Source organism: Lygodium microphyllum, chromosome 5 (genome assembly GCF_053477565.2).
Source record: "Lygodium microphyllum isolate KBCC chromosome 5, Lygodium_microphyllum_v1.1.10, whole genome shotgun sequence".
Taxonomy (NCBI): Eukaryota; Viridiplantae; Streptophyta; class Polypodiopsida; order Schizaeales; family Lygodiaceae; genus Lygodium; species Lygodium microphyllum.
This window is the reverse complement of record NC_141139.1, coordinates 13,148,920-13,171,617: the sequence shown is the minus strand read 5'-3', so window position 1 is coordinate 13,171,617 and position 22,698 is coordinate 13,148,920.

The following is a 22,698-nucleotide window of genomic DNA, read 5'->3' as shown; positions in this document are numbered from 1 at the left end:
TGGGAAACACTAATTTTCATCTTCACAATTTTTCAAAACACAAGATCCAATTCACCAAATTCTTGATTTGATGCATTCAAAGAATAAATTTCATGTATCTTTCTCAAAAGATATTCAAAGCTTCTTGCTTACAATATAGGGCAATTTGCCATGGTTATGCATGAAGAGGGGAAAATTAAAGTGATGGAACTTCTGGGAAAATTGAAATGATGGAACTTCCAAATGGTAAGGTCCCAAAGGATGAGATAAAAGCTTTTTCCTTGTAGATAATTTGATGCTATCAACATTTCTTTAGAAAACCTTCTTCAAAGATAAGGCTCACGATGTAACACCTTGAAATACGACTTATTGATGAAGATAATAGTCTTGTATTGTGCTCCTTCAAATTCCTAAACTGGAAATAAGGCAATAGTGTGCTTGATTCAGATTATCCGTGACATCTTTCGAGTTTGCTTCAAACTTCATAAGTGCATCCTCGACTTTGTGTTTTTTATGAAATCAATTCCTATTTTCCAACCACCAAGGCATCCTTCTCCAACCCAATTCAATTACTTCTTTATGACAGTTGGACAACTCCATTCCAAGCTTGGCAAGAGCTTCATTAAGCTGCATAAGGTTGGAAATCTTCTCCTCTGAAGGAAGCTTCTAGAGATGGTGGAGCTATTTGAGTGGTCGTTCTCATACGATCTCGTATTGTTGTGTGCACGGCCACTGTCGACAGGCGACCTGGCATGCAATGGGGGATACATTGGTGTGGGATTTTTAGACTCCGGTCACTATCTGTCGGAGAGAGAAGCAACATTCAGAGCGTCATCTTCTCTTTGAAGTAGCCAACACCCCGTAGCAATCTTAGCTCTCACATTTAAAGTGGTCGTGTCCTCACAGCTAGAGTCGTAGATGTTGTGGTCGCCAATGGAGATGGTCTTGTCAGAGTGTTCTACACGTCTCCTTCTTCCACAAGTAATGCTCCTCAGTTGGCCATAGTTTCTTAATGGCAAGTAGCAAGTAGGTAGGAAGGTTCTCTTCCACCTTCGCTCTCCTTCTTCTGTGCCTCTATCGTTGTCATCTTCTCCTTGCTTTTATAACCATCGCCACCTCAAATTATCACGTGGCTTTTTCTAGCTTTTTCAAAGCTCTTACTTTTTTAAAAACACGCTTTCTCAATCATCGCTGGCCTGACATCATTGAATATGTTAGTCATGCCGCCATTCAAGCCATTACAAGCTTCAAAAACAACTAATGGATATGAACTTTTTTCCATCGCCATCTTTTCATTCCATAATGCCATTGTAAGATAATTCAGTCCAAGGAAGAATAATTATGATGTGCCCGATCCAAGCATGTTTTGGCAATCCATCAAGAAAAAAATCTAAGTGTCACTGCCCATCACTCCCATAGAATGTCACATGGTTCGTCGCCTAGGGTTTCCCAAGTTCACCTCGCAATGGAACGTTCATGGCCGAACCCACTAGGATCAACGTGAAACTTGAGTCCCTGGTGGTGAAGGTTTCCTGGTCATTCTACTTTATGTGGAGTTATAATCCAAAGCAAGTCCATATCCCACTTGGTTCAAGGAGAAGTAGAAATGAGAGATGTGTGTTGCTCCACCTCTCTATCTGTAGGGCATAATCCCATTCCGGTCCCCAAAAATGGTATGAAATGGGTATTTACCCGTGTTGCCTAAAGGTTGAATGACGGTAAAATCTTGTGAGAGGTCTCCTAGTTCTCTAGGAGGACCACCCTCAGACCCATCGGGGGTTCCGCCCACCCGCTTCCCTCGATAGGCGTACTTTAGTTATCTAATTAGCCCTATCACATTTATGTGTGACATATAAAATCAGCTTCCATATTTAATTCTCTTAAGGAATAGGGTTCGTTCACGTAATCTTATGGCACTAACACGAAAAAAAATTCAAACTAGGTTCCTTGGAAGTAAACTTAATCTTAGCATTTTATTGGAGATACAAGTCTTGCTAAAAAATAACAATATTTGCAATCCGTGAGGATGCAATTTATTTCCTCCAAGATTTTGCCTTGCACTAGTAACAAGGGCCCTCAAGAATCTATCTCACGTCATGCAAATCATTTGAGTAGAACTCGAAGGTAGGGAATTTACTGACAGATTCTCCCCTAGCATCCAAGCGTCCTCCTACATTCAAACAAACCCGCGGTGAGACCTCTCGTATCGGTTTCGGTCCATGTTTCTGTCACGGCTATTTAGAACCCCCTTGGCTAGGGTTGGCGGCCAACTGGGGGTGGGTTGGCGCACCCTCCAAAAGTTCAACCTGATTCATTATTTCCATTTCTTTTATGAGTTTGGGGTCACACAATCCTTTTTACAAGCGGTGTTTCTAAATTTACAAGCACAAAAAATGGTGCAGGTGAGAGCTCGTGACATCTGCTATGGTGGGGTCCCTCTCTTGATGCTTAGCGTTTGTCTTTCTTGCCTTGGCGGAAATTTCCAACATCTTCTGAGGGTTAGGGAATACCTTCTTTCTAACCCCACTCCTGTGTGATAGGAGAGAACACCATATTGGGAAATATGGAAATCTCCCATAAGTTTGGGACATGTGGTCAAATCTTGGGATTTGTCATAACTGGGATACTATAACTCCAAACTGAGTGCTCTATAGCTCAATAGATTCCATTTTTCAAGCACTTTCTAATGATAGGTCACATCATATGGTTTTGAGAAACTTATGGGCATGTTATCCGGGTGCCACCTTTTTATGATTCAAAAAATGGGAATTGGGAGATTCCCAAAATCACTAATATTGTGTTAGCAAGCAATTATGAAATTGGATCTATATCCGATAGTTCTCAGATGGTAGCTGTCCTAGCTTGCTAGCCTTTAGTCTAGGGTTATGGCCTTGGAAAACGACACCTAATTTTTTCTTTTATTAACATTGAGTTGTGTCATGGTTAAGGGTGATATCATCAAGGTTGTTTTGACTTTATCGAGGCCAGATGTAGGACAAAGACCAATGAGTGTTTTACTTGTCTCAAGGTCTTCTTAGTAGTTTGGCTCACTTACTTTTAAACCCTAAATAAGTCGAGTTAAGCCCTATCCTTGTGTATATAGGGTTCATTTTATTGAACAGTCCTAAGCAATTTTAGCATTTCATATGCACGACTTACAGTTATCTTTAAGATGAATCCCTAGTAGTGCAACTGAAACTGACCATGACGCCACGCAATCTAGATGTGTGTCTTTCCTAAGACGATGATGCCATGCGGGGCTTTTTCTTTCTTGGGAATTCATTTCGACACACTTATGCAAAATATAAATAGACTTGTATTTTTATTTTGAGTGGGGGACATGAAGTTATTAGGCCTAATGCAAATGCAAACCACTTCCCTCTAAAGGTTTATGGGAGGCTAAAACCCGGCTTATATGGAAATGACCTAAATATACTTAACCGTTATCGTAGCAACTCACGATCCTCATGTACTTGATTCAAGCCTTTACTCCTACCTTTTCAATTTCACAAATTTCGCGATGCAACAAAGTACAATTTTTGCTTAATGATGAATATGCTTAATCGTCATGATAACCCATTTTCTGTTTCTTTTACCCCTCAAACATGTCGATGTTAGAGCATAAATCTAATACACTACGAGCACAAACAATAAAGTCCTTGATTTCAGTGTGTGCAAATGCAAAATCATTTTTGCGAGTTGATCGTTCTAAACATGCCAGAGTGCAACAAAACACAATTTCCATCGTGATTGAATAATGCAACCTAATTGGTGGTTAGTTATCATAGATTTTTGCTTGAATACTTCTCCCTTCCCAATGAAGTCAATCTATGTTTTTAAGAGCTCCCATTAAGATATGATTTATGGGATGGACCTAGTTACCAAGCATCACGGTTCCTTGACCCACAACTCCATCGGTTGAAGTGCAATTCGTGCTCGATTGGACCTTACTTCACTTGGGAGGCATTATATAACTCGGCTTTTTCTTCGCGGCTACGGACCCATGTTACAAGAGAGATGACTCCTTTTGGAAAGAAATCGTCTGTAAGAACCCTGTCAAGGAGGGGGAAAAAGAAAGGGGAAGCTCGGAAGCCTCCAAGGGGAATTTCCCTCTCTCTCTCTCTCTCTCTCTTTTCTCTCACTCACTCTCTCTCTTTTCTCTTACTCTCTCTCTCTCTTTTCTCTCACACACACTATCTCTCTTTTCTTTCTCTCCCTCCCTCCCTCTCTTTCTCTCACATACACTCTCGAAGTAATCATTACCCCCCCACGTTATCCAGTCCTCTACCTACTGTTGGCCATGCCTATTGCTCCCCCACGCCCACTTGTCATCCATGGCAGTCCCCCTCTCCTCCCTCCATCGACACACGGCAATCCCCCTCCCCCCGTCTGCTAGTTGGTTGCGTGAGTAAGGGGGAGGGTCAATTTTTCTTATTTTCAAAAAAAATTGTTAGTTAGGGGGGGTCATACACCGAGAGGGAGGGAAATGTTACAATAATGTTAATAATTAGATACACTAAGGCATACTTTGTAGTAAATTGAGCAATGCAACACCTTCATGGTATTTATTTAAGGTTACAACATCATTTGTGCCATCTCCACACATCAATGTTGTACACCCAACCAATTTAAAGGTTGTAAATATAAGCTAATTTTTATTAGGCAAAATGCAAATAAAACCTTGATAAATAGAATGACTAACTGCAAGGCTCTAGTTCGCTGAAGCATGGTGAAACTCTCCTTAGCTATAGCTCATAGATTAAGTCAAAACTTCTCTATCTTTATAGGGTAGGATGTCAATATAGCATTTGACAATATGTGTACTTGAGATGCCATGTCATGACAAGTAGTCAAAGCTTGGTTTCCTATAAACAACACAAGGTTATGTGAAGAATGCTTCAATCACAGTTCCAACAAAAGAAAGATCTGCCTCAATTGATTGATGGTCCATATTGCGTAAGTCACCGACTTGCATGTTTGACAGTTTGGCAGTAGCTTGTAAGCTTAAGCCAACACCCAAGATCCTTGACATGTATAATGATTATAAGACTCCACATACTTGGGAGGAGTGATAAGAAGCCTTCCTTGAATATTTCCTAGAGCCCCTTTAAGTAAAGTTGGAGCCCTGCACTTGTACTATTGTGAACTTTCTTTTCATGTGAGATGGAATACTCATCCTTGGAATCTTCAAAATAGACATTCTCTTTATATGATTCTTGCAATGTGACCTATCAAAAAAGTACGCTTTTGAAAGAGAATGTCTTGCTCAATCATTCATGCAGCTGCAATTTAAAAAAACATGTAATGCAATCATTCAAACGATGTTTCCACACAAAAAAGTTATGAATGCACTGAAGAAATTGTGCCTAGCCTAACTACATGTGCTTGTATGTCATGCAAAATGCAAACAAAAAAACACACACAATGGAAAATAAATTCATAATGACGCTGACTAATGTTTTCAAATTCTTAGCGAAAAACTCCATCCTCAGGTTTGCAATGGTGGATGCACAGCGTCATGGCATCGCTGTGGAAAAGGTGGCAACACCTTTTAGTCTAGATCAGTTGAACCTTTTGATGATCTTTTTTGAGAACAATTCATAAGCCACCTTTCTTAGTGCATTGTGTCCCTATGATTCTAGAGAATATTTGACTCCTAGAATAAACAGAAGATCTTCATCCAATCCAAGTTCCTACTTCATCGGCCACCTCCTTGAGTATGCCTTCTCATCAATAGATGCTTGACATCATCAACAAAAGCCCAATCCAATCTTCATTGATAACCATTGACTAGTATGAGCTCTCACCCTAACAGGATGGGGATGTGAGTATGGGCTACCCTCTATATTCATCAATAGAGAGTGAGATAGAGGATGGGGTGAGTGATTAGTCTTTTTTCTTTCAATTCATATGAGAGGTGGGCTGTGTGAAAAGAGTGATGCACGCACAAGTTGGGGACACACATACGCCAACAGGGTTGGGACACACTAGTACATTATCAATTGTGCATACTATCATACTTCCTCTTTTCCCTTTCTCTTGTCAATTTATAAACCAAGTGTGAGTTATGGGTTCTTATCATCACTCTTCAAGTGATGTGAGTATATGGGTTGAGTGACTCTTCTGTCGTCCTCAACTTGAGTGATTAGTGAGCCTAAGAGCTACGTGCTTTATTGATGATACATTGGCAATCTTCATTCATACTAGTACCTCCTTGGGTGCCAGTGCATGGTCCTTGCCATGCTACTAATATATGCTATGATGAGCGTTGATGCCTCTTGCAATCGATGTTGATCCCTGAAATGACAACGAGTGACTTTGACAGCTCACGCACCAATGACTTTCAACCATGATTTGGGCCAAGTGTTTCTAACCCTACTCTTGCATGTTTGTGTGTATGTCATGTCTTAAGTGTGGGGACGCACAAGGTTGGGTTGTGTGTCAATGCGTGGGCCTTGTTGATTGTTTCAACTTGGCCCGTTAGGGCTTTAAGTGTGGGGACACCTCCTTACATATCTATTCTATATAGCCTCATGAAAACACCTCCCCACAGATCTTTGATTGTTATTATTTTCTTTTTATGTCCTGCTGAGGTCTTCTTCCTTATTTTACCAATTTCTTATTTTTTCAACTTTCCCTATGAACACACATTTGTTTCACTAACACTAGAATTGAACCTCATGACCCTGTTTGTCCCTTTGACCCAGACATTTTTCATTCTTACAATACCATGTTCTGAGTTACAGCTCATTTGTTATTAATTTTGGAAGGATTTTCTATGAATTGGATGTTGTTCCATGCAAACCCACCTTTTTGGCCTCGAAACTACCAATTCATCATATAGTCCTATCCATTCTTTGTGACTGCATATTTTCTCATTTTACTGCTCATCATTTTGACATATGGATTGACCATTATTAATTTTGGTGATTTGTGTCTTTTTCGATAGTATTTTTGATATTTTTCCTTTAAAATACAATATTTTTTAATCAGAACTGTCTTCTAACTTGATAGTCCTATGTGGATTGTTAGATGGAACATTTTTCCTTTTCACAATACCTCGTTCCTATAGATGGATTTTTGGTTATTAATTCTTTATTATGTTCTCGAATGTATTTTTAATATTCTCCCAAGTGAACATTCCTTTTTACCCACTAGACACCTCATTCGGGTTGTCCATCTTGTTCCTCCAATTTTGCCCACTTTTTTTTTTCATGTGCCTCAATTTGATGGTTAAAATTTTTAGAATTAATTTTCTTGTGATTTTGCATGTTTCAGATCTCCTACATGGTGTGAATGCCCATTTTTTACCTTGGGACATGCGTTGTCAGGTCCGATGCATCACGGCTACCCATTCGTGTTTTTGTTTGCCATTTCACACTCGACAACATACATTCTTTTAGCCCACCTTGTATACGTGTCTGCAAGGGGGGAAGGGCTCATTTTTTCTTTTTCATTTAAAAGAACCACCCTTTAAGTAAACAAACATCACTCAAAAACCATTTCCAAAACATTAAAAATATCATTTTTCTCAAAATCCCCCCTCGGTTCTAACCAACTCTCTTCCTCCCCTTCTCCTTCTGTTTGCTCTTTCTTCTTCGTTTTTCTTCTTCTTGTTTTTTTTTTCTTCTCTCTCCTCCCCCCCCCCCCCCCCCCCAATACCCCACTTCCTTCCTCTCTCCCCCATCTCCTTCTTCCTCCTCCTTCTCCCTCCACCTTTCTTCCCCCCCTTCTTCTTCTTCTCTTCCACATCTCCTCTCCTCCCAACTGCTCGACTAGCCTTCCCAGCAGCCACTACTAGGATTGTTCCAGAAGCCCGCCGCTGCCTTGAATCCACTACCGCCCAACTCTGAAGATGCCGCCCCCTCCACAGCTCCCTTTTCTCACCCCCAATTGGCACCTACCTGCCTGCGCCAGCGCCCCGTCCCACGTGGAGCCGTAGTAGCCGCCCTTGGTTGCTCGACGCCAGTGCCGCCTGTCTCCTTCTTCATCTCCTCCTTCCATCAATTCCCTCTTGCACCACCCCCATTCCCACACTCCACCCAATATCACCCTCCCCTCCTAACACCCCTCTTTCCCCCCCCCCCCCCATCGTGTATCCCCTTGCTTTCCACGTGCTACCATCACAACCTATCAATCCTCCCACATACATCTAGACTACTCCATTCTCGTACCGACCAGTGCCTGCTACCCGATTTTCGGTTTACGGGATTGCTACTGTTTGCATGCGAGATTCCCACTCACCTTCTATGAGGCTTTCATAGTAGCTGTTGTTTGTGTGTGATTTTGGTAGCTCACGTGTGTGTGGATTTCTAACGGCAACTTATGTGCGAGGATGTGTGTCTTGACTAGCATGTGCCGTGAAGCTCATGTTCACGCACTATTAGCTCGAGTAGCTATCGTTAACTCTCATGATTCACACATCCATTATAAAAAAATAACTAAACACATCAACTACAAAACAAAAATCTAAAATTTTTGTAACAAACATAGAAAATAAAAAATAAAAATAAAATTCAAAACACCATTAAAAATTCCTATATATATAGATATATATATATATATATATATATATATATATATATATATATATATATATATATATATATAAGAAAATAACAAACACATACACAATCTTAAACATCCAAAAACACAACCCTATATATATGTATAAAATTTTGAAAACAAAAAAAAACACACAAATACCTAACCACACTACATTCTATTTTTTTATTGTTTTAAAAAACAAACAGATAACAAAACACTAAACCAAAAACACACAAAAAAACCACAAACAAAAAAAAGGAGCAAAAATTTAAAAAACCCAAACAATTATAAAAAAAAACATAAATCTTAAAAAAACAAACATAAGCAACACAAACCACGTATTTTTCCTTACACTCTTATTCCATAGAATTTTTCTAGTTGAGCTTGTGGTATTGTTGATGATGCAATTGTCCGTCAAATTTTTCCACCGTGCCTTTTAGATTAGGGTGCATTCACACACCCTGCATGTTTTAAACATTTTCCTTTTTTCTTGCACATCCAAATACATATTTAATTCCTAAAATGAACCTTATTGATCACCTTTTCCATGCGCATCCGCATGCACTCAACACACATTCAAAATAAATTAAAAGGAATCAATCCTTAACACATTGCACATGCTCTATGTGCCAAACACAACTTTTAACTTTTTAACTGTCACTCATGCACATGTTGGCAAAAAGTACTCCACACACCATAAGTTGTAAAAACAAATTTTATTTTTAGAGATTAGTTGGATTTGAAGTTTGTGATAAGTTTAATGCACCGTGTTGAACTTAATAGTTTTAATGGGGAATCAATGAACTTCCATTTTCTTTTATATGGCTTGTCACCTAATTAAAAAATTCACTCCTTGATAATAATTGATTCAACTCAACTTGGAATTTAACTTTAATCCATCCACATTGCACAGTTATCACCTAATTCATGAACACACTATAAGGGATTTTGGGTGATGCCATCTTTCAATAAGTCTTTGTCGTCATGTTCTCGTAATGTAGGTGTTGTGGTATGCTTGTTATTTGGTCTTTTGATGGTCATGATTCATGTTGTCACAAATATGATTTGTAGTTTCTTATGTTTTGCCTACCTAATATGAGGATTAGGGTGCTTGATTGTATCAGTGCATATCATGAAGCTTTTGGTCACATATTTGTATAGGTCATGTCGAATTTTACTAGGATGTGGTTTGATAGTGGTGTATGATATTGTGTACGAGTAAATCCTTGGTGACAATCTTATCTATGTCTTAGTGGCTCTTTTGGAGGTATCTTTTGTGTCTATGGTGTGTGTATCTTGTGATAATCTGAATGGTACCGCTACCTTCTCAGCCCTATCTAATATGATCCCCTAGTTTCCAGAGATTACTCTTGATTGCTTCAGTCGTGGATCTTATCCAAAAGGTTGGTTTATCCACTTTTGTGGATTATACCTTGCCGCTTGTTCCTCCAAATCTTGCTTTATGTGATGTCTTTCTCACTTCACATAGCAAGCATGGAGGTTTTGTTGGGGATACTATTATCCACGATGACCCCAAAAGGGTTGGTCAATTGTCTCTTCCTTACCTAGGGAATCCTTTCTAGTAGTCTATCAGCTCTTGGTCGATGATGAATCTATGAAGTTATTGACAAACCTAGGACACATTGGACTCTAAACAACAAGTCCCACAATAAAATGGGGTTCTAGAAAGGGAAAGTAGGCTTATTGTAGAAGTTGTACAAGCATTGATGAACTGAAAAGAGTTTACCAAAACATTTTTGGTCTAGATCCATTTATAATACTTTGTATATTATGAACAAAGCTCCCACACTTGCAATTCATGGAACGACCCTAGAAGAATGCTTTGCATGCAAAAAGCTAGATATCTCATAGTTGAAACTGTTTGGTTGTATTGAATATGTTTATGTGCTAAATGAGCTATGAAAGTAGCTCGATCCAAATATTGAAAAATATATTTTCATTGATGTTGTGCTACATGCGCTCAATGTAGTGGGACATTGGACACACTCTTATTTCTTCAAGAGCTTCAATGCACGAGAATTAATGACTATTGGTGCGTAAATTGGATGTTGGATGCGTACGTAGGAAGAGCGGAAAAGTCCCCAAGAACAAAAAATTCTACTTTAAGCGCAGAAATCAAGAGAATAGACTTGCACGACATGAGGCAAAAAGACCAATTGGGTTCAATCTCCCCCATGCCTTGTGTGAGTGCTTCACAAGGCATGTATTTATAAATTTATTCATATCAAAGCTAAAAAATAGCACACTTTTACAATAAGCATGCTTTAGCTTTTGTATTTTTTTTTTCCAAATAAAGAATAAAGCAATTGGGCGGCCCAAGAGTTCGGCCTGTGCCCAAATACGATGTCAATAATGAAATATTTAAATTGTGCACCCATGCACATATAGAATAATAAATATTTGTCAAGCACTTCAATAAATAAGTGCGCTTAAATAAATATTAGCGCCACGCCTTTAGTGATAAGAGTGCCCATCAAAAATGATAATTACTTCTAAATAATTTGAATACGCGCTATCGCCCAGTGCTTCCCAACGCGACCGTCGCCTGCTCTACACATCAATTGAAGCATTCACAATTGTTAGAAAATAATAAAATTAAATCGACAAAAGTGAATACCTACCAGTCTTCAGCTACAAAATAAATAAATAGGTTGAAACTCCATCCTAACCTTAATTTAATATGAGCGCACTCTAAACTCATAAATGTCCATTAATTTAAGTATGTATTTTGTGGAATCACCCACTATGGAGTCACCCACGTACACATTAAATTAACATGACACCCCAAAAGGACCGTCGTCCCCATCAACTTCTCGCACAAGGAATCCACCTTGTATATGAGCCCAGGCAAATAAATATAGTTTTATAGAATCCATCGCAAAACCTCATGGAATCCACCGTGTTCTCACGGAATCCACCACAGAATATGCCTCTTGGCATCATACCCTCAAGGTGGAATAGCAATTTTCCTCAATTGCTATTAGCTCAATGTAGAGCGAGCGGTGAGGGGTAAGCACTTAGGTCACGGGCTTGCATCCATTGGGCCTCTTCAACAGGATGATTTTTAAACTTAACTAAATATCTAGAATATCTATGGCATGTTCTAGTGGTCATAAAGTCAATGTCTAGAATAGTCTCAGGTTCAAGGATTTCAGTTTCTTCTTCTAACAAAGGAGGATTTTCATAGACAGGGTGAATAGGTAATTGGCCTCTAAAAGGTCGTAAAAATTTGATATGAAAAGTATTGTGGATTTTCTAGTGTTGGGTAAGTTCTAATTTAAAGGCATTGTCATTGATTTTGTGAATGATCTTGAAAAGTCCATAAAATCTAGGGGCCAACTTAACAACAAGGTGTTTCTCAACACTAAGTAATCGTCTCTTTTCAATGCATAACCAAACATAATCATCAATTTTGAAACTCATAGCTTTTTTTTTCTTGTTAGCTTGTTTAGTGTATGATTGCTGGGCTTTTACAATCTTGTCTTTGACTTCAACAAAAATAGTAGCATGCATATTGGCATGCATATTGGCAATATCATCAGCAGCTTTGACTTTGTTTGACAATGGTGTAACAGGTGTAGGCAATCTATATCCATAAATGATTTCAAAAGGGGCTTTTCATTTAGCTGTATATGGTGTATTATTGTATGCAAACTAAAGTAAATGCAAGTGTGTATCCCATGTTTGTGGTTTTGAAATTGTGTATGCACACAAAAGATCCAAAATTATACTGTTAGTAGCTTCTGTTTTTTCATTTTTTTCAGGATGAAATGCATATAAAAAGCCAATCTTTGTATCTAAATTAGCAAACAAAGTAGTCCAAAAATTATTGTAGAATCTAGAATCATGGTAAAAAATAATAACTTTTGGCAAACCATGGTTAGTAAAAACAGTCTTTAAAAACAATTGTGCAGCTTGAGATGAAGTTAATGTTTTCTTGCATGGAATGAAATATGCTTGTTTGCTAAATCGATCTACAATAGTCCAAATCATATCGTGATTAGCATGGATGTTAGGCTTGGGTGTTAGGCAAACCAGTAATAAAATCCATTGAAATATATTCCCATGGTCGTTCAGGAATTGGTAAAGGTATTAATAAATCATATTGCTTACCATGGTATTGCTTAACTCTTTGACAAATTAAACGTTCAGATACAAAGTTAGAAACATCAGATTCCATCTATGGCCAGTAAAAATCTTCAACCAATGTACGTAAAGTAGAAATAATGCCTCTATGGCCTTGGTATGGGGGACAATGAATTTTATGCAACACAAATGATCGAAATGGAACAGTTACACACAACCTTTTCTCATAAAACATAAATCCATCAGAATAAGACAATGAATCAATTGGAATCTAGTTATTTGTAACTAATTTATTCCAATCAGCTTGAAAACTAGGGTCTTGATCATAGGCATCTTTCATAGGGATAAGAGAATCAAAAGATATCACAGAGATATTATGGATAGTTGGTCTTCTACTCAAGGAATCTGCAACAACGTTCTCTTTTCCCGATTGATATTGGATAAGTGGATGAAAACTTTGAATAAAAGCAGCCCATTTAATATGATGGTCAAAGATTTGTGGTTGACTAAGGAGATGTTTGATACTTTGTTGGTCAGTTTTGATCATGAATTCAGATCCCATTAAATAGTGTTTCCATTGACGTAAAGCTTGTACTACTGTTAGCAATTCCTTATCATAGGTAGAATACTTGAGTTCAGATGGTTTAAGTTTGTAGCTAGAGTAGGCTATGGGATGTGAATCTTGCATAAGGACAGCACCTATTCTAGATTCACTAGCGTTAGTGACTACTTGGAAGAATGGTCTATTAAAGTCAGGTTATTACAATACAAGAGCATGTGTTAAGGCATGTTTCAGTAAATCAAAAGACTTTTGCTGATTATCAGACCAATGATATATAATACATTTCTTTAATAATTTTGTCAAAGGCAATGCAAGCAATGAAAAATTTCTCACAAATTTTCTGTAAAAGCTAGCAAGACCTAAGAAAGAACGTAATTCATGCACATTTTTTGGTATCGACCAGTTCAAAATTGCTTCTATCTTTTTAGGATCAAATTTAATACCGTCAGATGAAACAATATATCCTCAGTATTCAATGTGGATTTGGAAAAATTCACTCTTTTCAGTATTAGCATATAATTGATTTTATTTCAATACTTTAAAAACCAAGGATAAATGTTCATAATGCTTGTTCTCATTGTTACTGAAAACCAATATGTCATCAAAGAAAACAATGACACAATGCTGATGCTTCAAAAATATGCGATTCATCATACGACTGAATGTGACTGGTGCATTAGTTAGACCAAAAGGCATAACAAAAAATTCATAATGTCCAAATTGAGTTCTAAATGTAGTTTTGAAAATTTCAGGCGTATCTAATCGTACTTAATGGTATCTAGATTTAAGATCTATTTTGCTAAATATTGTGGCCCCTTGTACTTTATCCATGAAGTCGTCTACCCTAGGGATCAGATATCTATTCTTGACATTGATCTTATTTAGGACACGATAATCAATGCACATCCTGTAGGTGTTATTTTTCTTTTTTACTAATAGGACATGTGCACCAAAAGAAGAACTACCGAGGCTAATGAGTCCTCGGGTTAACAGTTCTTCAACTTGGGTTTGAATTTCTTTCTGTTCAATTTGATTATGCTGATAAGGTGCTTTACATGGTGGTTGAGAACCTAGAATTAAGTCTATTTTATGATCTTCAAGACGTATAGGTGGTAAGCCAGGTGATAAGTTAGCAGCAAAACAATCTTTAAATTGTGAAAGAAATTGTGCATGCCTAAGATGCATATGATTTTCCTTAACTTCAATTTTCGTTCACCCATACTAAATAGTATTTGCTACCTTTTTTTAATGGACATTTAGCATGCATGTGACTAAGCAATGGAAAATTATCAAAAGTGTGTGTACCATGTAATGTGATTTGTTTTCCATTAGAGTGAATCTTCATTGAATCTATGGAATAATCTATATCGGGATTATATTTATGATGCCAAGGCATTCCTAAAATAATGTCACTAGATTGCAAAGGCACAACTAAGAAATATCTGTGCTTAACATAATCACCAATTTTAATTTCTAAGTCATGAACTTCTTGTGTTCCATTGTATCTAGTGCCTAAGAATGCAGCCTTGATGTGATAATGAGTTGGAACAATATGTACATTCAATTCTTTGACCAATTTTGGAGAAATAAAGTCGTGTGTGCTCCCGTCATTATCTAAAATAATCTTTTTTCTACCATGCACAAGACATTTCATTGTTAATAAAGAATGAGGATTTGGCATACCTGGTAAAGTATCTGATGTAGTACTGATATCGTTATCGTCTTCTATGAAATCAGGCATTTATTCATGGACTTCATCTTCAGTCGCTTCCAAGTAGTCGATGTCAATAGTTGGCTTTTTGGATTGAAAATTCACCGCTAGATGTCCAGGTTGATGGCACTTGTAGTAGACTATGGATTTGGCTTTGGAAACATTATTGGTAATAGCTAGGAGTTTAGGTATGTTGGGATTTGGCTGGAAAGACGGCTTAGGATTTGGATTTGTGTTGGATGGAAAAGCAGGGGGTTGTGTCCAAGATTTATGGAAAGAAGATGGAACAAAGAAATTTTGATTGAATCTTGGAAAGTTAAAATTGAATTGCTTTGTATCAAAGTTACCATTTGTTGGGAATTTTTTTGGTCACTTCTCTCATCCTTGAATTTTGTCTTCAGCATCATGGGCCAAAGAAATCGCATCCTTGAGAGTCGTTGTCTTGAACATGTTCACCTTTGCATAGAAGTGACCAAGCAAACCAGACATAAACCCTTGCTTCTGGATCGCCTCATGTACATCTTCGAGCATTTGAAGTTGCAATAAGGCATTCCAAAAATGCTCGGTATATTGTGAAATAGGCTCATGATCTCTTTGTTGCAAAATATCCCACAGTTTGATTACTTTTTCATGGAATTGAAGTGGAAGAAAATTCTACAAAAATTTCTTTTGAAAAGTCTCTCAAGAAGTAGGAGAATCAATATTTTTGCGGAAAACAGTCCACCATAGCGATGCTTTATCCACTAAATGGTTAGTGACACACTTGAGTTTGTATTTTTCGACATACTGTTCTTTACAAAAATAATAATCAAACTAACTGATAAAAGTGAGAACAGTCTTTCCATCACATAGTCCATTAAAAGTACCGAATTTGAAATTTCTGTTACTTACCTTGGCTTCTTTCCAGATAGATTGTGCTTCAAGTGTCGCATCGATCATACATCATATAACATCTTCGGGTTGCGGTCCAGCTTATTCAATAGTAGATCATTGAAGAGTAGCCAATTGAGCTTGCAAAGTTTGACGTGCTCTTCATTCCTCTTAAAGTTGCATCATAATTAGGTTCAAATTTTGCTCCACCATTAGTTCTGCTAAGTCACCTTCGGCCATAAAATCTTCCATATTTTGATCGGTCATCCTACAAAATTTCAAACAACCTCACACACTCGAAATCTTGTTAGCGGGATGAGCGTAGCTCAAAGTCGATTTTACAAGGCTTGCTTCTTTTTTTAAAAATGGCTTTTTGCAATCTTTCTCCTTTTTGCGGGTACAAAAATTATGAAATCCTTCTTCAACAAATACTTTTCCCGTGTAGACTGCCTATAGCAATTTGTTTGCTGGAAATTATCTCTGTCACAGCACGGGTGTGAATAGAGGCTTGCAGGGAGTTATAGAACCGGTTTGGGTTTAATTTGTAGAAGTACTCTGTGTGAACACCCACTAGAGGGAAATTTAAAGATTGAAATTTGAAACTTTAGTATCAGCTCATAGCCTTAAGCTTAAGCTTTTTAAGAAAAAAGCTTTGACCAATCATCTAATCTATGATGGGACAAGAGGACGTTGACGCCGACGTCGTTGCTAGGGAGTACATGCTGCCACCGTCGATGTCAAATTTTGGAAAATCTTAAGCTTTTAAAGCTTAATAAAATTAAACTTAATGAAAGTTTCTTCTTTGTTCTCTATTATACCCAAGAGACTTACAAAGGATCTTCTTGAGTGGTTCTCTGTCAGTAGAGAGTGGTCCTTTGTGTTCTGATAGCACAGCAGGGGGTTCTTCACTACCAAGACCACACTCGTATTGACAGATTGTCGCGATACTGACTCGAGAGCCCGTTCGTTTCAAGAGCTTTGCCTTTGCGCACGAGATGGTAAGTGATTGGAAGCCCTTGATCTTAGCTTCGCTCTGATACCACTGGTGCACAAATCGGATGCTGGATGCATACGTAGCGAGCATTAGAAGGTCCCCAAGAACAAAGAACTTTACTTTAAGCTCAAAAATCAAGAGAATAGACTTGCACGACATGAGGCAAAAAGATCAATTGGGTTCAATCTCCCCCCATGCCTTGTGTGAGTGCTTCACAAGATATGTATTTATAAAAATATTCATATCAAAGCTAAAAAATAGCCCATAAGCATGCTTTAGCTTTTGTGTTTGCTTTTGTCCAAATAAAGAATAAAGCGGTTGGGCGGCCCAAGAGTCAGGCTACACCCAAATACAATGTCAATAATGAAATATTTAAATCGTGTGCCCATGCACATACAAAATAATAAATATTTATCAAGCGTTTCAATAAATAAGCACACGCAAATAAATATTAGCGCCACGCATTTAATGATAAGACACATGCCCATCAAAAATGATAATTCATTCTAAATAATTTGAATATGTGCTATTCCCCAGTGCTTCTTAACGCTACCACCACCTGCTCTACACATCAAACATTCACAATTGTTAGAAAATAATAAAATTAAACTGACAAAAGTGAATACCTAGCAGTCTTGAGCTACAAAAAAAAAAGGTTGGAACTCCATCCTAACCTTAATTTAATATGAGTGCACTCTAAACTCATAAACGTCCATTAATTTAAGTATGTATTTTGCGGAATCACCCACTGTGGAGTCACCCATGTGCACATTAAATTAACATGACGTCCCAAAAGGACAGGCGTCCCTGTCAACTTCTCGCACAAGGAATCCACCTTGTGTACGAGCCCTGACAAATAAATATAGTTTTACGAAATCCACCACAAAACTTCACGGAATCTACCGTGGTCTCACGAAATCCACCATGGAATATGCCTCTTGGCATCAACTATCTCTCACATAGTCTCTCAAACATGAATACAAGCATTCCTTTATAGTGAGTGGCATGACCTTTCCTCAATCCCATGAAAGATGTACTTTACACACTCCACGATCCAAGTGAGTGTTCCTTCAACTCTCAACTCTTTACAACCTCCAAATGAAAAAGAAAAGCATGGGCATGGCAAGAAAGAGTGCTTGGAGAGAAGATGAGTAGATGTGGGAGCTTTTGCTTAACCGCCAAGACCCATGGACCGCTTATTGCTCAAGCATTTCAAGTCGAATGCTAATGGCTACCTCTCACATAGCTGTGAGCACCCCCTACCCTAGAAGTGTAGTGAGCTTACCTCCATGCCGGATTGAGTACCCTTCTCTCTCAAATCTTCCCGTATCTCCACAATCCAAGATGTGAGCTCAAGCAAACTCAAACCTCCATCTTCAATCTGCATGCTCCATAGGCGCACAAGACAAGAGATAAGAAGAAGAAGGGAAGATGAAGAAGAGAGGAGAAGATGGAGAGCTTCTCCACCATGGTCCCTCACCCTCACACACTCACTCCCTCACTCTTTCACACTTCCTCACTCACTCTCTCAAGCACAAGTAACAAGAGAAGAAGAGGATGAGATCCACTTTTTGCCACACACCAAAAATGAGCTTCTCTATTCACTTTTTGGCTTTCATACATGCCCTAATCTATTTTGGGAACCCATCCCCTTTTTTACATGACCAGACATCTTGCCTAGGTCCTCTTTTGCTATTTCCTTCTACTTACACTATCCCTTCACTTATGCCCATCTACACACTACAAATTGCATAGGAGCGAGACTGGAGCTCTTTTACAAAAATTTAGGAACACTTGCATTTTAAAATGCACCTTCTCCCTTTTGCATTTGCCTTAAACTTTAAAGGTTTCCCTTGTACTATTGGCCTTTTCTCCTCTCATTCCTTCCATCAGGCTAACTTTTTTCGTATTTTTGAATTTCCTTATGCTTTCTTTTCCTCTATCTTGTACTGGGGTTAACATTACCCCCTCTATTTGAGTGCCGGTTCCATGGCACTTTGTGGACAGCTACTAGTGAGGACTTGGGTAGTTAAAGGGTTTCCATGTGGGTCGATAATAGGGCCTTGCGGGGATTGGATGTGGAAAAGAAGCATTTCAAAATGGTGGAGGTTGTGCAGGCTGAGAGTGGATTGAGCAGTGACGGGACCTTCGAAGTTAGTGGTTGGTTGCGGGGTGTCATATTCACCTGAAGAAGGAAAAGAAGGTGCATTGCCTAGGGGGTGTATCTACCTTATTGTGGAGTGCATTGTGTCCGTGCCAGTGGAACTAGGAGTTGGATCAAATTGCAAGCCTAGGATGTTGTCCCACACTTGAGGACCTAGTTCTTGCATAGTGGAGGTGTGGTGGGTGTATCTTAGGGAGATAGATGTAACCATTGATGAGTGTGGCCTCCCTAGGTGTGTTCTACCTTTGATGCACCCTAAGTATGTAAAGTGGGGGAACAAAAGGGGCTAGGGGGCTAGGCCACCAAATCACCTAGCTTGAGGACCCCTAGATGTGGTGATTGTGGTGCTCATCAAAAGTGAGATGTATTGCTTATTTTCTCTTTTGATTTTCATTCCTTTTCTCTACTATTTTTCTCATTCTTTTTCTCTCTTTTTTGAAGGTATGCGAAGAACTAGTCCTCATGTTCACGGTCATGGAAGGAAGAGGTTGGGAGCTTGAGGGACTTACTAAGAAAGTTCTTACCCTACATGTGTCCCCTTTGATTTATACATACATTTAGAGGGGTTGTGGACAAGCATGGATGATTACATCTAGTGAATCGACTATCATTCATAGCCTCTAGTAGAGCCCTACAAAAAGATAGGAGAAGTGTGGCTCGCATAATGAGTCTAGCCATTGCATAGCTGTCTATACCATCATTCAAGTCAAGAAAGAGGGGCGGTAGGCAATATTCTTGAGTGGAAGGGTCTTGCTTGAGCAACACCCTAAGTAACCTAAGGTAACTACAAGTTGTAATGAAGGCTAGATCATGGCAAGAGGAGAACTCACTAAGGAAGTAGAAGATGAAGAGCCTAAGGTCATCTACGGAGAATGTGAGGGCTTCTTGTAGTTCAGTGGCATTTGCATGATATATCTTGGGGAAGTCATAGTGGCCATGGATGTTGGAATTAAAATCCACTTCTACCCTTCTTGGATATGGCATGTAGGTCGAGTTTGCATAGCTATTGGTCTCTTCATTCTTGCCATTAGAGCTCCTCCACTTAAGTCTGGGGCTATTTCTTGCACTCTACCCACAAGATACCACACCTAGGCCATTAGATTAGTTTCATTCACAATATTTGTGGTGCCTTGGGTGGTTGTTATAGTTGTAGTTGGGGCCATGAGAACTGGTGGGATCCGATGTAGCAAGCCCTTGCCTTTGCCTTGCTCAATCTTTATTGCCTTAGCACTAGTGATTGGATCTTCACCTAATAGCAAGATCATGGAGGATAACTCCTCCTCCCTCGTGTGTTGTTCTATTGACATGTGAATAGCTTTAGTAGTGTCTTCTTCCTCTTCCTTGCGTAGTCTTTCTGCTTCTTCTTTCAATTTCCCCTCCCTCTCTTCTTTGGAGTTTTTTAACTCTTCTTGCACATTTTGTAGCTCAGCCTTTTCTTTTCTCATCATTGTCTCTTTGGTTTCCTCTCGCTTTTTAGGGGAATCTTACTTTGTAGCTTCTTCGGCCCTCCTCAGCTAGATGGTGTCCCTTGTTCTCCACCCTTGCTCACTGTTTTTTCACTTGACTGATCTTGCTTGTGGATTGGTGAACTCTCAGGGTCTCCCTCGCTTCCTCTTCAACTTCCATATTTGTGAAGGTTATACTGGTCAATCATCCTCTTCACTACATCTTCAATATCTATTAGTTCCCTCAGGTTGTCGATGCTATGGTACTTGAGTTGGTTGAAGACTCTTGTCTCCATAGCTAACTGGTACCTATTATGCTATTCTTCCAAGAATAGAAGTTATGTTGCCATTTTGGGTTCCTACCAAGATGAAACAACTTCTATTAGTTCACTTGCGAGGTCATTTTCCAACATGAAGGTAAAAAGTTCTTGAATAGTCTTCTTAAGTGAAAAGTCTCTTTATTCATCTTTTTTACTTTCAGGTTTCGATTTTAAAGTTTTCTTCCCATTTTCTTTCCAATTTTACACTTTTATTATTCGTGTTTCTTTGAGGTTTTCTTTTCCACATTGCCACTTTCTTTTCCACCTTACCCCCTCCCCCCGAGAATTATGCAAAACCTTTCTAGGATTAGAGGATGAAGGGTTAAGGGCATTAAGTGCATGGGTGTGATGCTTTTAATTTTTCATGAGCAAAGTGTAAAAGTATGGATTGTACTCTAAGGTAGCATGATGGTCCATGTCCTCAGGTCTAATTTTGATGTGCATAATGTAGGTCAGGACATCAGCTAGCAAGTTACCAGAGTTGATATGACTAGCAACATATAGTTTTTCCTCACTCAGGATGCGATCCAAGTAAGGATGGGCCATAACATTATCTTCTAATAGTCGACTACAAGCGATGGCCTCTAAATGAGGTAGGAGCCACATAAGTTGCCATGGTTTTGAAGGCACGTCTTTGCTTGGCATTGGCCATGATTTGGTAGCCCTCTTGTTCCCATTGGAGATAGAGAGCATACCATTTTCATAGAAAAGAAGAGTCACAGTCAGCCACAGTGTTTTCAACTCTTCTAGTTCCTGACTGGTTGTAGAGACTTTCCTCTTGCTATAAGATGTGATCAGTCATTGGTTATGAGCTTGCTCTCATGAAATTTCATTGGCAATCAACTCCTTAGCTACCATAGGGACTTTGAAAAACATGGATTGTGATTCTTCCTAGGTGCATGGTAGCATGCATACTTCCATTGCTAAAGGTTTGCCTAGGAGACCTAAGTCCACCAACCGGTCATAGCTTTTAGCAAGTATGGTGAAGGTGGCATCCAATCGTCTAATGCATGTGACCAAGACATCCCCCATATTCTAAGCTAGATCAAAGGCCAAGGTAAGAATGGATCTCCATTCATAAGAGGGTCTAAGGCTTATAGGTGGTTGGGGTTTGATTGGGCTAGATAATGTAGCAATTGGTATCTACTGCTTTAGTTGATCCTTAGGGCACGTGTTAGTCACTTGTGTAATAGACGTAGTTTGCAGTGTAGATGTTATATTACTTGATGCTTGTGAAGCTATTGGGACACTACCAGCATTAGGTTGACTCGTTTTAGGGATAACAGGTTGCAATATTGGTCGAGATACTCATTGTGATTCTATGGGTTTGGTGGTTTTTGGCTCAAGCAGCTTGTCAGTTCTAGGTGGCTCACAATATCTTGGAGATAGGCTAGTAGTAGAAGATTGAGCGGCATGTATGCCACTCATGGGCTTAGGCAACAAAATCTAGATGTTGCCTTCATAATAGCCTTGGGCACGCAACATGGCTTTAAGAACCCATCACGGCTTGTCTAGTTGTTTGGTTTGATAGCATGAAAGAATTGTGTCTCCTAGTTTTAGGGCGTGATATTCTGAGATGATGGACCCATGAGGGTATGCTTGTGGGTGTCATTTAGGCACCCATTGGAGCTGTGGCTCTGTGGGATTGCTTGTTTTTTCCTTGGGTTGTGGTTGCTCAGTCTTGGCAAGGTGGTACAAGTCATGACCCCCCTCCTTAGACTTTGCACTAGGTACTTCTATCAGTGGCATTGCCAAGCTTTGATGGAGCCATGCTGCCCTTGCTGAAAACTATAACTATTCACACATTGCCAACAGCAAGGTGAATGTGCTATGCGTCATAGTCAACATTGCAATGTATTTGCTTTTTTAATGCATGTCCTAGCAATGATTCCTTACCAACGTCCTTAGAGTTTGGCAATACATAGAAGATCATGGATAGGATTTTAATCTTGATAGAGACCGCTATTTTACACTATCCTAGTAGTGAGTAGGACTGTCC